Genomic DNA, 18511 nt, shown 5'->3' on the forward strand with positions numbered 1-18511 from the left:
GATTATTCTTCAGACAATGCTCAGAAATCTGTGGAGCAAACCACAGATTTATACCAATTGTAATTGAAACAACTTCAGTAAATTTATTTATCAAGTGATTGTCTAAGATAATCTAAGGAGTTAGTTAAATAAATAACATTAGAGTGTCAATCTAAAATGACTAAACAATTAGTACACCTTGAAACATCAGATGACTGAAAGTAAGTAATGGTCTCTTAAACCAAAAAATAGTAAACTAATGACTACTTCTGATCGGGAAATTAAATCTAAATCCCTCAAATATCTCCTCTCATATGATTCTCCCTATTCATTATATTTTCAGCTACCCTAATCCTATTTAATCAAATAAACTTTTCCTCATTTAAACCTAATATTATTAAAACAGCAGAAAAAAGAACAATTGAGATGAAAAACTTAAATTAATAATTATAACAAACTTATTCTCAACATTTTATTTATCACTAACATCTTCAATTTATCATTAAATTGAACTAGAACATTTTTAGGACTGTTATTTGTCCCATCAATGTTCTGACTTACACCATCACAAATTAATATTATCTGAAATAAACTAAACCTAACCTTACACAACGAATTCAAAACACTACTAGGACCAAAATCATTTAATGGAACAACATTCATCTTTATCTCAATTTTTATTATAATACTATTTAATAATTTCATAGGATTATTTCCTTACATCTTTAATAGAACAAGACATTTAGCATTAACATTTGCAATCGCCCTACCTATATAATTAAGATTCATATTACTTGGATGAATTAATCAGACTAATCATATATTTACACAACTTGTTCCACAAGGAACACCACCTGCATTAATATCATTCATAGTATTAATTGAAACAATTAGAAATGTCATTCGACCTGGTACACTAGCAGTACGACTAGCAGCAAATATAATTGCAGGACATTTATTATTAACCTTACTACGAAATACAGGACCATCTATAGCAATAAACCTAATCTCACTACTAATTATTGGACAAATACTTCTATTAATTCTAGAATCAGCAGTGGCAATAATTCAAGATTATGTTTTCTCAATTCTAAGAACTTTATATTCTAGAGAAGTATACTAACCTATGTTAAAAACTCACTCAAATCACCCATTCCACTTCATAGATTATAGACTTTGACCAACAACAGGAGCAATGGGAGCAATAGTCCTAGTATCAGGATTAGCAAAATGATTTCAACTATTCAACATCAACTTATTTATAATTGGATTTGAAATTACCTTACTAACTATAATTCAATGATGACGAGATGTAGTTCGAGAAGGAACATATCAAGGACTACATACTGGGTTTGTATCAATTGGAATAAGATGAGGAATAATCCTATTTATTGCATCAGAAGTATTATTCTTCGTTTCATTCTTCTGAGCCTTCTTCAGAAGAAGAGTAGCACCAACAATTGAACTAGGAATATTATGACCTCCAATAGGAATTCAACCTTTTAATCCTATACAAATTCCATTACTTAATACAGCTATTCTTTTAGCCTCAGGAGTAACTGTAACATGAGCACATCATAGTTTAATAGAATCTAACCATACTCAACCATTACAAGGACTATTTTTTACAGTATTATTAGGACTATATTTCACAATACTTCAAGCATACGAATATTGAGAAGCACCATTTACTATTGCAGATGCAGTTTATGGATCAACATTCTATGTTGCAACAGGGTTCCATGGTCTCCACGTAATTATTGGAACAATCTTCTTAACAACATGTCTACTTCGACACACAATAAATCAATTCTCGCCAAGACACCACTTTGGATTTGAAGCAGCAGCATGATACTGACACTTTGTAGACGTAGTATGATTATTCTTATACATCTCTATTTATTGATAAGGTAGATAACTGTTTTTCTAGTATAAATAGTACATTTGACTTCCAATCAGAAAGCTTGATATAAATGAAGAAAAACAATCATAATTCTATCTACAAGAGTTTGAATTTCCAATAATTGTTATAATCCTTGCAACAACATTATCAAAGAAATCAATCAATGATCGAGAAAAAAGATCCCCTTTTGAATGTGGTTTTGATACAAAAAGATCAGCACGAATACCATTCTCTCTACGATTTTTCCTAATCGCAGTAATTTTTTAAATTTTCGATGTAGAAATAGCACTAATTCTTCCAATTGTAATTATTTTCAAAACCTCAGACATTATAATCTGAACATTATCAACAATATTTTTTATTCTAGTCCTATTAGGAGGACTATATCACGAATGAAATCAAGGAGCCTTACAATGAGCAGAATAAAGGGTTGTAGTTAACTATAACATTTGGGTTGCATTAAAAAAGTATTGATATAATCAATCAACCTTAAATAGAATAAGAAGCGAAATATTGCAGTCAGTTTTGACCTGGAAGATTGGTAAATAAAATACCCTTATTCTCATTAATTGAAGACAAAAAGAGGCGTATTACTGTTAATAATATATTTGAACTATAAAGTTCCAATTAAGGAAATGTAAAGCCAATATGAAAGCTGCTAACTTTTTATATTAGCGGTTAACATTTCTTAAATTTATATAGTTTAAATAAAACATTACATTTTCACTGTAAAAATAATATATCTATATTTATAAATACCTAAAAGTAAAAATACTTCCTTAACATCTTCAGTGTCATGCTCTAATTATAAGGTATTTAAGTACACGAAAAATAATATCACCAAAATAAATATTCAAAAAATAAAAGTTAAAAGATAAATCTTAAAATTAGAATCATACCAACCCTGAATATATCTAATTAAATAAATAAATAGTCTATTTAAACCTTGACCACCAAATAATTCACCTCAACCATTATCAAATGATTTAGATGAATAATAACCTAACTTTAAAGGAATATAGCTAACAAACTTAGTTGAAAGAAAAGGTACAAACCATATAGAACCAGCAAATCTAACAAAAGAAAGCATACTTAAAGAAAATAAATCATGAGAAAAATCAAACTTAGAAATAAAGTAACCCAAATAAGCCCCTAAAACAACTACTGTAATAGTTAAAAACTTAAAATAATAAGGCAAAATAATCACATGAGGAATAGGAAAAATTAACCAAGACAAAAGACTACCACCAAAAACAGCAACAAACAATAAACCAATTATACCAAATGAAATCTAATAACCCTTATCATCAAAAGAGAATCTAGAATAAAAATTAATATCCCCAGATATTGAATAAAAAAATAAACGAAAAGAATAAGAAGCAGTTAAACCAGTAGGAAAAAAATAAAAATTAAACAATTAATTCATCTTAAACAAACCATCTCAAGAATTAAGTCCTTTGAATAAAAACCTGCCAAAAAAGGTATACCACACAAAGACAAACTAGAGACATTAAAACAAACAGAAGTTAAAGGTATAAAATTAACAATTGAGCCCATAAAACGAATATCCTGAGAATCCTTTAAATTATGAATTATTGAACCTACACACATAAATAATAAAGCCTTAAATAAAGCATGAGCTAATAAATGAAAAAATCCAAGTTTTGGATAACCTATAGCCAAAATTCTTATTATTAAACCAAGTTGTCTTAAAGTAGAAAGAGCGATAATCTTCTTCAAATCAAACTCAAAATTAGCCCCCAATCCAGCCATAAATATAGTTATACAACCAATCAACAGTAAAAATCAACCACAATTATATGTATCTAATATTGGTCTGAAACGAATTAATAAATAAACTCCAGCAGTAACAACAGTAGAAGAATGAACTAAAGCAGAAACAGGAGTAGGGGCAGCCATAGCAGCAGGAAGTCAAGAAGAAAAGGGAATTTGAGCTCTCTTAGTTATAGCTGCCAAAACAATTAATATAGTAATAAGCTTTACTTCAAAACAGTTAGAAATAAAATCATAATAATAAATATAATTCCAACCACCAAAATTTAATATTCAAGCAATAGAAATTAAAATAGCAACATCACCAATACGATTAGAAAGTGCAGTTAATATACCAGCACTATAAGATTTCACATTTTGGTAATAAATAACTAAACAATATGAAACCAAACCTAAACCATCTCATCCTAACAAAATTCTACTCAAATTAGGACTAATAATGAAGAACCCTATAGAAAGAATAAATATTAAAACAATAATAATAAAACGATTTATATTCTTTTCACCTCATATATAATCCTCTCTATAATAAATAACCAAAGAAGATATATATATAACAACAGATATAAAAATAAGAGACATTCAATCCATGATTAAAGTTATAACATCCATAGAACCATTTAAATTAAAAAGTTCCCACTCAACAAAAACTCTATAATCAATTATTAAATAATAAATACCTAAAATAAAAATTATAGTTCTAGAAAAGAATAAAGAAAAAAACTCAAAGAACAAATAGAAAATTAATTCATGGGCTAAGATGAAAAACTTCATATCATTGATTCCACAAAACAATATTTTTAATTAAAATACTTAAGCAAATTAAACAAAGAAATATACACCCTTTAAACAGAGAATATTTAAAGGCAATCAATGTAAAAGTAAAAGATGATATTCACGAAAATAACCAAGAGAACAAGTATAAACCCCAGAATAATAATTACCATGCTGAGAATATGAATATATATATAAAGTACAAACAGCTCTAAAAAAGATAAAAAAAAATTAAAGCAAAAAATCTGAAAGAAGATCAAGACATAATTCTATTTAATAATCTAAGTTCACCTACCAGATTTAATGAGGGGGGAGCAGCTATATTTGAAGATCTCAAAAGGAATCACCATAAAGCCATTCTAGATATTAAATTAATTATACCCTTGTTAATTAATAATTTTCGTCTACCTAAACGTTCATAAATAATATTAGATAAACAAAACAATCCAGAAGAACATAAACCATGACCAACCATTAAGGAAAGAGAACCTATACAACCTCACCAATTTATAGTTATCAATCCACCAATAACCATTCTTATATGAGCGACAGAAGAATATGCAATGAAAGACTTTAAATCAACCTGACAAAAACAAATAAATCTAACAATAACACCTCCAGATAAACCTTAAGATAATCAAAAATAATTAAACTTTAAACCCAAATAAGAAATAACCTTTATAACACGAAAAATACCATAACCACATAACATCAATAAAACACCTGCAAGAATTATTTTACCGGAAATAGGGGCCTCTACATGAGCCTTAGGAAGCCATAAATGAACCATAAATATTGGCATCTTAACTAAAAAAGCCAAAATTATAAACACATAAAATATAAAATAATAAGAACCAAAATCAACCAATAAAGGAAAATATAAAGTATTAGAAAAATCATAAACGTTAAATAAAACCAGTAATAAAGGCAATCTAGCAATTGAAGTATAAAAAATGAAATAAACACCAGCCTGTAAACGTTCAGGTTGATAACCTCAACCCAAAATCAAAAGTAAAGTAGGAACCAATCTAGCCTCAAAATAAAATATAAAAAGAAAGAAGACTTAGTCTAGCAAATGAACAATAAAGCATGATCTTTAAAATTAAAACCATAAAGACAAAAAATTAGAATGATAAGAACTTAAATAAACTGAACCTCTAGCAGTAATTATTAAAGAACAAATTCAAAAACTCAACAAAATCAAACTAAAAGAAAAATAATCAATACCAAAATAATATCTAATTATATTCAAATCTGCAAATGAATAAACACAAATTATAAAAACAAAACTCGACAGAAACATTAAAGAATGAACCAACCAGCAACAATTATTCACCAAACAAAGAGGGATCAAAAAAATAGTTATAAATAAATACTTTAACATAAAGATAATGCAAAAGAATTAAAAAAATCACTACCATGAAACGAATTATTGAAACTGAAATAGAAAGACCTAAAGCACCTTCACAAACAGAAAAAACTAAAAAAGTAACAGCAAAGAAATAATCACAATCAAACTCAATAAGAAAAACAATAATTAATATAAACAAAGAAAAAACAATATACTCTAATCTCAGAAGAACCATCAATAAATGTTTACGTTTAGAAGAAAAAACATAAACACCAGCAAAATAAACCAATAAAGAAGTAAAAACTGAGAATATAAACATTAGTTTTAATAGTTTTAAAAAAACGCACGGTCTTGTAAACCGGAAATAAGTCTAGCCCCCACTTTTAAAACTTCAGAGGTGGAAAAGATTCCATCAATGCTCCCCAAAACCGATATTTTAAATAAAGTAACCCTTGAAATGATTAAAACAATAATTATATCACTATCAAATGTAATAAATATTAATTTTATTAAATTAAGACACCCAATATCAATAATGCTTTTCATTATCTTACAAACTTTTTTAGTTGGATTAATAACAGGAACAATAATGGAAAGATATTGATTATCATATATTTTATTTTTAACATTTCTTGGTGGTATATTAGTTCTATTTATTTATATTACAAGAATTTCATCAAACGAAATATTTCAACCTAAATCAGTTACCATAATTATTACCTTAACAATATGAGTATTTATTATATCAACATTAATTATCCTAGATATAACAATATTTATAGACTTTTTCAAAAATACTGAAACTATAAATATTGATAATTCAATCAGTTACCAAGAAATAACAATATCTTTAGAAAAATGATATAACAGACCAACATTCATTATTACAATAATAATAATTATTTATTTATTTTTAGCACTATTAGCAGTAGTTAAAATTACTAATATTAACCAGGGGCCTATTCGTAAAATAAGATAATTTACTAATGAATAAATCCTTACGATTAAGACATCCTTTAATTAAAATTATTAATAACTCTTTAGTTGATTTACCTGCACCAACAAATGTATCATTTTGATGAAATTTTGGGTCCCTGCTAGGGTTATGCTTGGTAATTCAAATCGTAACTGGACTATTTTTAGCTATACATTATACATCAAATATTGAAATAGCATTTAGTAGTGTAGTACACATCTGCCGAGACGTAAATAATGGTTGCATTATTCGAACTTTACATGCAAATGGAGCATCTATATTTTCTATTTGATTTTATTTGCATGTACGGCGAGGAATTTATTATGGATCTTATATATACATACACACCTGAATAATTGGTACAGTAATTCTATTCTTAGTTATAGCAACTGCATTTTTATGATATGTTTTACCTTGAGGTCAAATATCATTTTGAGGTGCAACAGTAATTACTAATTTATTATCAGCAATTCCATATTTAGGAACAGATTTAGTTCAATGGGTATGAGGGGGATTTGCCGTTGATAACGCAACATTAAATCGATTTTTCACATTCCATTTTGTATTACCATTTATTATTGCAGCTATAGCTGCAATTCACTTATTCTTCTTCACCAAACAGGGTCTAATAACCCCTTAGGACTAAACGGAGATATTGAAAAAATCCCATTTCACCCATACTTTACTTTCAAGGATTCTATTACATTCGTATTAATAACATCATTATTAATTATATTATGCTTAATTAATCCTTACCTCCTAGGAGATCCAGATAATTTTGTACCTGCTAATCCATTAGTAACACCAGTTCATATTCAACCAGAATGATATTTCTTATTTGCATATGCAATTCTACGATCAATGCCTAATAAGTTAGGAGGTGTTATTGCATTATTCTTATCAATTAGAATCTTAATAATTTTACCATTTTATAATAAAACACTGTTCCGAGGTATCCAATTCCATCCTATTAATCAGATTTTATTCTGAATCATAGGAGTTGTTGTATGCTCATTAACATGAATTGGTAAACGACCTGTTGAAGAACCCTACATTATAACAGGGCAAATCTTAACAATTATTTAGTTTACATACTTCTTAATTAATGTCCATGTTGCAAACGCATGAGATAAGCTAATTAAGGAATAATAAGTTAATTAGCTTAGGAAAACCATATGTTTTGAAAACATAAAACTAGAAGTTTAACTCTTCTATTAACTTTTCTTAAAAAAATTCACTAAATAAACCAACAAAGAAAATAAAAAAATTTAAAGATAAACGTAAAAAACTTTTTCAAGCTAAGTATATTAACTTATCATAACGGAAACGTGGTAATGTACCACGAACTCAAATAAAGCCAAAGGATATAATAGCAAGCTTAATAAAAAATATAAAAGAATAAAAATCACCACCTAAAAAAATTAAAGCTAATAATATTCTTATAAAAACAATTCTAGTATACTCAGCTAATAATTAAAGTAAAACCACCTGCACCATATTCAATATTAAAACCTGAAACTAGCTCAGACTCACCTTCGGCAAAGTCAAAAGGAGTACGGTTAGTTTCGGCTAAACAAGAAGCAAAGCAAGCTAAAGCTAAAGGAAAAGAAATAATAACAAATCAACAATAAAGCTGATAATTTATAAAATCAAACATGTTAAAACTACCAATTAAAATAATTAAAGATAATAAAATTAAAGCTAAACTAACTTCATATGAAATTGTTTGAGCAACAGAACGAAGAGAACCTAATAAAGAATAATTTGAATTAGAAGATCAACCAGCAATCATAATGGTATAAACACTTAATCTAGTGTAACATAAAACAACAAAAACCCATAAGGAAAAGAACATATATAAGTTAAGTAAGAGAAAATTACTCGAACAGCCAAAGAAATTATTAAATTAAAAACAGGAGAAAAATAATAAAGTAAATAATTAGATATAATAGGAATTGGCTGCTCCTTACAAATCAACTTAATAGTATCACTAAAGGGTTGGGGGATTCCTACAAATCCTACCTTATTTGGACCCTTGCGAATCTGAATATAACCTAAAACCTTACACTCTAATAAAGTTAGAAAAGCAACACTAATTAAAACACAAATAACTAATAAAAGAAAATTTAAAATAAACATAAATAAATCATAAAGTATCAATACTATTTGTAGAAAAATTTACATAAATGAATTCTAAATTCAACACGTTAATCTGTCAAAATAGTAAATTAATTAATATTAATCAATATAATGAAAAATATTTCAACCATATGGTCCTTTCGTACTAATATGGATTAATAATCTTAGGATAGAAACCAACCTGGCTCTCGCCAGTCTGAACTCAGATCATATAAGAATTTAAAGGTCGAACAGACCTAATTACTGGACTCCTGCACCCAAAATTTTTCTTAATCCAACATCGAGGTCGCAATTTGCTTTGTCGATATGAGCTCTCAAAAACAATTACGCTTTTATCCCTAAGGTAACTTAATCTTATAATCATAAATTATGGATCAAAACAATAAACATAAATCAATGATATAATAATGAAGAGTTTATTTATTCTTCATGTCACCCCAACAAAACATCATCATTAAATATAGAAAGACAAACAAAAAACTGTATTAAAGTAAAATGTTAAGCTCTATAGGGTCTTGTTGTCCTAAAGAAAAATTCAAGCCTTTTGACTCAAAAGTTAAATTCAAAAATTTATTAAGAGACAATTGATTTCTCATCAAGCTATTCATTCCAGCCACTAATTAAGAGGCTAATGATTATGCTACCTTTGCACGGTCAAAATACCGCGGCTCTTCAAAAATCCGCTCAGTGAGCAGGCCAGACCTCAAAGTATTTTCAAGAGGACATGTTTTTGATAAACAGGCGGAAATCAATTTTGCCTAGTTCCTTATAATAAGTTTACAAGGTAAAAATTTTATACAAATAAATATACTAATTCTATCATTATTACAAAAATTATAAAATTAAATTAATAATCTTAATAAAAAACCTAAAATACTTATAAAATCAAAATAAAAAATAATGAGCTAAAACGTAATCTTAAAGATAGCTGGTTTAAAACTTACTATTATATTTTTATAAAACAAATTATATGTTAGTAACTTGAAAGCTTATCCCTTAAAGAAGAAATAAGTTAATATTTATACTTAAAAAATTAAATAAAAACAATTAACTTTAAAAAATTAAATTTTTTCTTAAGAAACTAGATATCTTAGGAAACGATTGACATCTCATTTCTATAAATAATTTAATAATAATTATGATACATTAACTATAAATTATTTATAAATCAACCCAAATCGAGATAAGTAAAATAAATACTAAAATTTTGATAAACCCTGATACAAAAGGTACAATAAATAAAATCTACTTTAAAAAATTTAGAATAATATTTCATAAAACACTTATATTACAAATAAACTATAGTTTAAAAAATCGATTCTATAAAATGTACTAAGACAAAATTCAACAAAATTATTTATATTAAATAATTAAATAAACAAAAAATAAATATAATAAAATAAATAATCAAGATATCCTGACTTGCACAGAAAAATTTTCAGTGTAATCGAACACTTTACTAATAAGTTATATCTTGAACCTCTTCCTAGATACACTTTCCAGTACATCTACTATGTTACGACTTATCTAAATTGAAGCTACCTTAAAATAATAAAAATAGAATAATCAATTATGAGAGCGATGGGCGATGTGTACACACCTCAGAGTCAATATCAGTTAAATTAAATTACTATCAAATCCAACTTCATTAACAGTATTTCACCATCAAATCCGTTATAAACAAAAATCTATTGTAACCCACCTCCTCTTAACTATAAGCTGTACCTTGACCTGAAATATTTTATAATTATAAATCTTGAGAATTATAACTCTAAGTAACTTCATATGAAATTGTTTGAGCAACAGAATGAAGAGAACCTAATAAAGAATAATTTGAATTAGAAGATCAACCAGCAATCATAACGGTATAAACACCTAATCTAGTGCAACATAAAAAAAACAAAAACCCATAAGAAAAAGAACATATATAAGTTAAGTGAGGGTTGTCTGGGTCTTCGTTCTCGTGGGCATACTTGTCACACTACTATTTTAGGGTGCAGTTTTCGTCTGAAGAGTTTCTGGAGATACGTTTCTTCCTCTGATTTGACGATTTGGGTGTGGGCAATGCCTCCTCATCTAACCTTCAGGTCTTTGATGGTGTTCTTCACTTCTTGTTGGATGAACTGTTTTATGAAGAAAAATACCTTCCTCTCTGCCGTATCTTCTGGAAGGTACTGTACTTCATAGGTCACAGTTCTCAGATCTTCGAGTTGAAGACGCTGGCCCCTGCTCTCAGTCGACGGGTAGTGGAGGTAGGAGGTTGGTGCTGGTTTGTGGGGGGGGGGGGGGGGGGGGGGGGGAGGGGGCGGGGTCTCCCTTTGTTAGAGTCCATGCTTGTTGATTGTTGAGCCTGGTCTGTGTGTTTGTGTCATCACTTTTGGGAGTCCGACTCAGGAGCAATTAGTTGACACCGTTATACATTTCCATGCGCTGAGTCAGCCAAATCTGGCACACACGGGTTGCTGGGTGGCACCACAGACCCTGGTATGTGATTGCCCTACTCTTGTGGGGGGAGACAGTCTCACTGCCAGAGACTCTTCAATGTAAACACTATAATCTTGCTTTTCCCAGCACTTATTACAAGTAGGTGGGGATGACATGACAAAACTGCTATGCGGGAGACTACGTTGCTGATCGGGAGGCAGCGTCTGACCCTACATCGGATCAGCGCGTCGTCGTCCTCAACATTCTTCCGCTCACTGCGCCGTCTGCGTGGGGAATGTGTCTTGCTGCGGCACCCGCTGCTATCTACCAGTAGACAGGTGGGATAGTGGTGAAAGGCGATGCAAGGGTAGGGAATGCTCCACTCTCCTGGCAGCAGCTCACTTTCTGACCGCTGTCTGCTGTGACTCAGATGTCCACTGCCGATGGCTCCCGGCTCCTGTGCTCCTCAAGTGGACCTGGTCCAGTATTTATGCCTGTGGCCTTCCCCCTTCACCAGGCACTCCCTCTGCGGTCCGCGCCCGCTCGCTGCAATCTTCTGGAGCATTGCCGTTCCCTTTTCTATCCGTTGCAGTCCTGGGTGTTATCTTTAAGGTCCACACCCGCCAGACATGCTCCAGTGTGTTCCATCTTCGGTCTGGTGCATTCGGAATCCCATCTGTGGTACCAGGCATTCACCCTGTGGTCCTCTCCCGCTCACTGTGATCTGCTGGAGTGTTGCTGATCCATTTTCGGTCCACTGCAGTTCTAGATGTTCCCTCTGCAGTCCGCGCCCATCAGACCCGATGCTGGGTGTTCCATCTTTGGTCTGGTGCGCCTGGAACTCTGTATCATTCTCCATGTCTATGTCTTCAGTTCTCCTATTTTTGGAGCGCTGCAGCTGTCCCTGTTGCTTCTTCAACAATTCCAGAGCAGGATCCCAGGCTCTAATTAGCTGGTACCCTGTGTCAGGGCGTCTGTGCTAGAAACTTGGTTTCTTCATACTTCATGGCATGATCTAGGTCTAGACTGTGTTCAGCAATGGTTGATTTTGTTGCCTGTCTTAATCACGTGTGCCTCTGATGTTCCTTACACCTGGTATCTACTGTTCTGGTTGTCTGGCCAATGTAGGACATGCCACATTGGCAGGTTACATTATAAATTCCCGGTATCCATAAACCCAGGTTGTCCTTAACATTTCCCACCAGTCCCTCAATCTTGCTGGATGGACAGAAAACACACTTGATATTGTGTTTATGGAGGATCCTACTAATTCTGGCAGAAGTAGAACCAGCTTAGGGCAAAAACGCCACCTTCTTTGCTTCATCTTGCTCTGCTTCTGGAACTTGTGGTGTAGTGGCTGGTTGGAGTGCCATCTTAATTTGTCTTGGTGTATATCCATTTTTGCAGAACACTGTTTTGAGATGCTCTGTTTCTGTCAATAGACTTTCTTGGTCTGACAGGGCATGCACTCTGTGGACCAATGTCTTAAGAACACCATTCTTCTGTGCTGGGTAGTGACAGCTGCTGGCCTGCAGTGTAAAGAAAACTTGTGTTAAAGTGACATATTCCACATCTTTATGAAATGTTGTATTCATGATCTATGGAACGAGTATTTATGTATGTATGTATGTACATACTTATGTATGTATTGTAGGATGTATCTGAGGCTTGTGGGTTGTTGGGTGGTTAGCTGTGGTGGAATAATTGTACAGTTTGGTGATGGTTTTCTATACACTGAAAACCAGTGTTCATGTTTCTTGGTTTCTATTGTCATGTCTAGTAAATCTATATATTTGTCTCTTCAGTTTCAAGGGTGAAAGGTATTTTTGGGTGACCAGTGTATTCTGTAGTGTCCAATCATGTGCTTCATCTGTCAAGCAAATTATGTCATCAACATAACTGTACCAGTATATTACTGTGTACAGTTTCATTATTATTGTTTCTTCAAAGATTTTGTTTTCAAGGTGATTAAGGAAGATGTTGGGCAGCATGTCACTTATCGGTGACTCCGGAATCCTTTGTGTATGATGTAGAATTCATCTTCAACTCTGAAATAATTTTGACCTGTGATTACCTTCAATATAGATGAGACTTCCTGTGTATGTGTTTTTGGTATAATGTTTGTCCAGTGTAGTTGTCTTTCAATTATTTTTTTGATTGTTTCTTCAGTTGGTATGCGGATGTGTATTGATTTGGGTGATAAAACAAAACGATAATTGGTGTACTTGCAAAAAGGTGGATCCAACCTTAATCCAGTGTCTATTTATTATATATTTAAAATGGGTATTACATGATGATCTGCCATGAACCGTGCTGTCTAGCGCAACACCCATCTAGCATTAGAGCAGGTGAAACTACAAAAATTAGCACACACATTATCCTTGCACCAGAATAGAGATGAGTTCTAAACTGCCATCAGTTGCGCATGCGCAGCAGGAAGTGATACCTCGCATGAAGGGTATACCACAGTGCTTTCTGCTTATTGTTAGGCAGCTAGTTTTTAATTTCAGATTTTTGTGTTGCGGATTTTGCGCACTTTTTCCAATAAATAGGTTTCATAATGCTAGAATTTTTTTAAAGTAGACTCTTTTTATACTAGCTGTTTGTGAAAGCATTTTTTTTCTATTGACTCCTTCATATTGTAGAAGTGAAATGGAGCAAAGAGGCATTAAGCATCTTAAATCAGGCAAGGAAAGGTGTATGTATGAACCATTATATCAGAATAAGGTATGGCACCAATGGTCTCTTTCTGAGTAATGTGCATATAACGTTATACAGTGATTTTTGATTTGAATCTTAATGCCTTAGTTTATGAAAGTTCATGTTTGATTTGATTGCATCTCTTGCTTTATTTCAGCGTGCCAGAAAAGAGAAATTGGCAGTGATAGAGGAGAAAGTCCATTCAGTTTGCCCCAGTGTGACAGATGAGGACTGCAAAAAACTGAGTAGCACATATACATAGTCAAAACTTGGAAAAATAACAAGTGCACCTTTAAGTACTGGTCTTTTAAAGTGTTGCAAATTGCATTACATATATCCACAACAACTTTTGGAATGGTGGGCTGCGCTATTCTGTAGCTAAATGCCAGACTCTTAAAAGATTCCGCAGTAGCCACATACATAACGTTACAACCAGCCTGCAATGGAACAGGGCATTTACTGGTATTGGTATTTTATTCATGATCTAGGCTGTTATGATCACAAAATGTATAGACATATGATTTAATTCTTACTTTTGAGAACGTGAGACAGCTTCCCTCATGACTGTGTCACACTTGCTAATTCCATCTTCTGTCATAGACAGCACCATCTTGAAACAGGCCATGTCCTTCCTCCTGAAGCTCCAAATTTCATGCGAATCTTTGAGGCTCAATTCTTTTACAAGCAGTGAATATAATTCCTTGCCCTTGTCCCTACTTTTCAGCTGGGTTTGAACTCAAAAACATCTGGCTTTTGGTTTTTGTTATCAGTCTGCCCTAATCCGAAGATTTATTGTCACTGACAGGGCAATAACTCCACAAACACATGGGTCCTACATGTGCAAAATGCTGTATAAATACATGTACCTGTGTAACCAGTGTCATAATATAAAACTAGCTGTTGGGTCTGTAATTCAGAACAGTAGTAACGTACCTAAGAGACTAACAGTTACTTAATAAATAATGATAAAGAACAGTTTCTTATTATATAGGAACCTTGAGTCACTTAAATAATTTAAATCAATGACGTTCCAATATGTGACACAGTCCCCCTTGTGTTTTTTGCTGTAGAAAGAATGACCTTACAAGAGATAAGACAGATCTGTTTGTGTTTCTGTTTGTGTAATGGACATGTGTGTCAGGTATAACACATGTGGATGGTGTAATAGGTCTACGTGAACCAATGTGTGGTTACAGATATGCACACTTGGGGCGCTGGTGCATAGGTGTACAGTTTATGCAGATCATGTAATTGGGGCTTACAGCGGGTGCTATATCCACTTATATTGGCATGTCTCATATGTTCTGATCATAACATGATCTAAGCTCCAGAAGCAATTCATTTTCCCAGAAATGTCAACTTGCCAGTATCGCATAGTATGACATCAATGACCAGTATTGCATAGTATGACATCAATGAGCGGTTACTCATTAGATGGAACTGTGAATCCCTAACTTTGTGAGCTATGAATAACCATTCATTGTCCAGCATCTGTGTCAAGATACTTCTGTTCAACACAATATGCTTTAGATTGAAATCTTTAGCACCTTTCTAACCAGCAGCAAAATTTGTGCTTCGCATCTTTCATGATCATAGGTAGATATGAGCAGAAAATTCTGTTTATGTATCTGATGCCTCACCTTAAAATTTTTACCTTTTGTTGTTCAAGAGACAGTTGCACATACTGCCTCTTGCCTTCATCAGTTAGTGAGAAATCTATTTCAGGAGCAATATAGATAAACATTCTCCTAGTTCCATCAACTTCTGCTGGTAATGGCCATATTTTGTATGTATTGTACTCATTGTTATACACTAGTGCTACACTTAGAACATAACGTAATTTACTGTCAGCTAAGAGTACACTGAAATTTGTAATATGTGATAACTGGTAACCCTGGTCCACAGTGAGTTTGATCAGAAACTGTTAGTCTTTTGTATCATCTGTAATTAAGTATTGTAACACCTGTAATGGGTTTATTAAGTGAGTTTCAAACAACCCTCTGTCTGCATTCACTATGGCTGTTATTAGCAAATCATATTCCTTTCCAGTTCATTGCACATTGCCACTAATTGTACCAGCTGTTCATTTACCATTATCAGAATCAATGCTTATTGTTAACTTGTTATTCATCCCATTTTCATACTGTTCCACATGTGTACTTAATTTCTGAACTCCACTGATGATTATCTTTTCATTCTTCATAAATAATAGAACATCTAGTTAAAACTCATTGGGCAAACCGTCACTATCGTCACTTGGTCTTTGGATACCCTTAAGGGGAGACACATGCAAAATTACACCCCTGGAAAAAAACTATTATGACATTAACAGCTTCTGCAATTATTCACTGAAACTTCGAACACTTACTTAGATATGTGTTTTTTATGTATGAACCAATTGTCAAAAGTCTTCATCTTAAAGGTCTTTGAATACTGGAAGCTACATTTTACAATGATGTGTACCTATTAAATATACCATTTGTAGAAAACCACCACACCCCAAGACTCTAAATTCTGAACATGTAATCTACATAATGGTTTTTAAAAAAACATCTATGGAAAAGACTTTTTTTACGTTTTTTTCATTTGGTTTTAACTGCTATTCAGATATGCTAAAAAAATTTTAGATAGTTTTTCAACATTTTATGCCACAGGTGACTGGAAGTCAGTAGTAGGAAGAGGAAGAGAAGAAAATGTAGTAGGTGAATATGGAATGGGATTAAGGAATGAAAGAGGAAGCCACCTGGTAGAATTTTGCACAGAGCATAACTTAATCATAGCTAACACTTGGTTCAAGAATCATAAAAGAAGGTTGTATTCATGGAAGAAGCCTGGAGATACTGGAAGGTGTCAGATAGATTATATAATGGTAAGACAGAGATTTAGGAATCAGGTTTTAAATTGTAAGACATTTCCAGGGGCAGATGTGGACTCTGACCACATTCTATGTACTGTAGATTAAAACTGAAGAAACTGTAAAAAGGTGGGAATTTAAGTAGATGGGACCTGAACAAATTGAAAGAACCAGAGGTTGTAGAGTGTTTCAGGGAGAGCATTAGGGAATGATTGACAAGAATGGGGGAAAGAAATACAGAAGAAGAAGAAGAAGAAGAAGAAGAAGAAGAAGAAGAAGAATGGGTAGCTTTGAGAGACGAAATAGTGAAAGCAGCAAGGAATCAAGTTGTAACGCCGGAAATGCATATCCTCCTATTTCCATCTATTGTACTATAATTTTTTTTCCTTATTTTGTTACCTGAAGATGTGTCTGTGTATGTGCGGATGGATATGTGTGTGTGTGCGAATGTATACCTGTCCTTTTTTCCCCCTAAGGTAAGTCTTTCTGCTCCCGGGTTTGGAATGACTCCTTAACCTCTCCCTTAAAACCCACATCCTTTTGTCTTTCCCTGTCCTTCCCTCTTTCCTGGTAAAGCAACCGTTGGTTGCAAAAGCTTGAATTTTGTGTGTATGTTTGTGTTTGCTTGTGTGTCTATCAACCTGCCAGCGCTTTTGTTTGGTAAGTCACATCATCTTTGTTTATATACTTTATGTGATGTATAATTCGTTTGTTTTGTAAATATTATTTGTATTTTTACGCTGAGTCTGGCCTAGGGAAAACTATGCTATCGAACGATTACATCGATAAGTTGTGTGGAGAACCGAAGTGTTTAGGATCTTTGGTAGTGTTAACTTGGCCGTGTGGAGCACGGGCAGAGCAGAGTCTGGCTGGAGTAGGGCGGTGGAGCATGTGTGTTGTGTGATGCTCCCGCGAGTTGCCGCGCTTTCAGGGTTTGGCAGCATGTAATTGTGCTCGACTTGCTATGATAGTTTCTGATACGGTTCGCGGAAGGGAGGCATTAGCTGGCGCACATCAAGAGCCCGTTTCGCCTGGTGACCATGTCAAGAAGAAGGCGTGCCAACATCCAGCTTCTGCAACAGCAACGGCCGACAATGAGTGACTGTCGACACCTCCCCGATCGACGATTTCAAACCTTCAATCAACCAACAAGGAAGACTAAAAGCACATAAAGTTTTAGAACTGTATGGCAGACCTCAGCTTTTTCAAACTGTTGCCTCACGTAATTACAGCAAATTAGCATGTCCCAATTCCATTACCAAGCAAGGTCCCTTCCTTTTCCGGAATGAACCCCAAGTGTCATTGAAATTCAAACACCAGCATTAAAGTAATATCATTCGATTTCACTGCTTTAATTTCAAAGTTCAGTTAAGGTATTCATAATTTGGAAAATATTTTGAGTAAATTTCCCCACCATGTTATAGTTCTGGGTGGAGATTTTAATTTGCCGGATATAGACTGGGAGACTCAGACGTTCATAACGGGTGGCAGGGACAAGGAATCCAGTGAAATTTTTTTAAGTGCTTTATCTGAAAACTACCTTGAGCAGTTAAACAGAGAACTGACTCATGGCAATAACATATGCGATAACATATTAGACCTTCTGGTGACAAACAG

The 18511-nt window shown here is 32.8% G+C and overlaps 2 pseudogenes; one reads left to right on the forward strand and one right to left on the reverse strand.

Moving 5' to 3' along the window:
* Window positions 1–7176: 7176 nt before the first annotated feature.
* Window positions 7177–7926, forward strand: LOC124622966 (annotated as a pseudogene).
* Window positions 7927–8001: 75 nt separating this feature from the next.
* LOC124622967 overlaps window positions 8002–18511 on the reverse strand; it is a 40676-nt pseudogene continuing 30166 nt past the window's right edge.

The sequence above is a fragment of the Schistocerca americana genome, chromosome 7 (genome assembly GCF_021461395.2).
Source record: "Schistocerca americana isolate TAMUIC-IGC-003095 chromosome 7, iqSchAmer2.1, whole genome shotgun sequence".
Classification (NCBI taxonomy): Eukaryota; Metazoa; Arthropoda; class Insecta; order Orthoptera; family Acrididae; genus Schistocerca; species Schistocerca americana.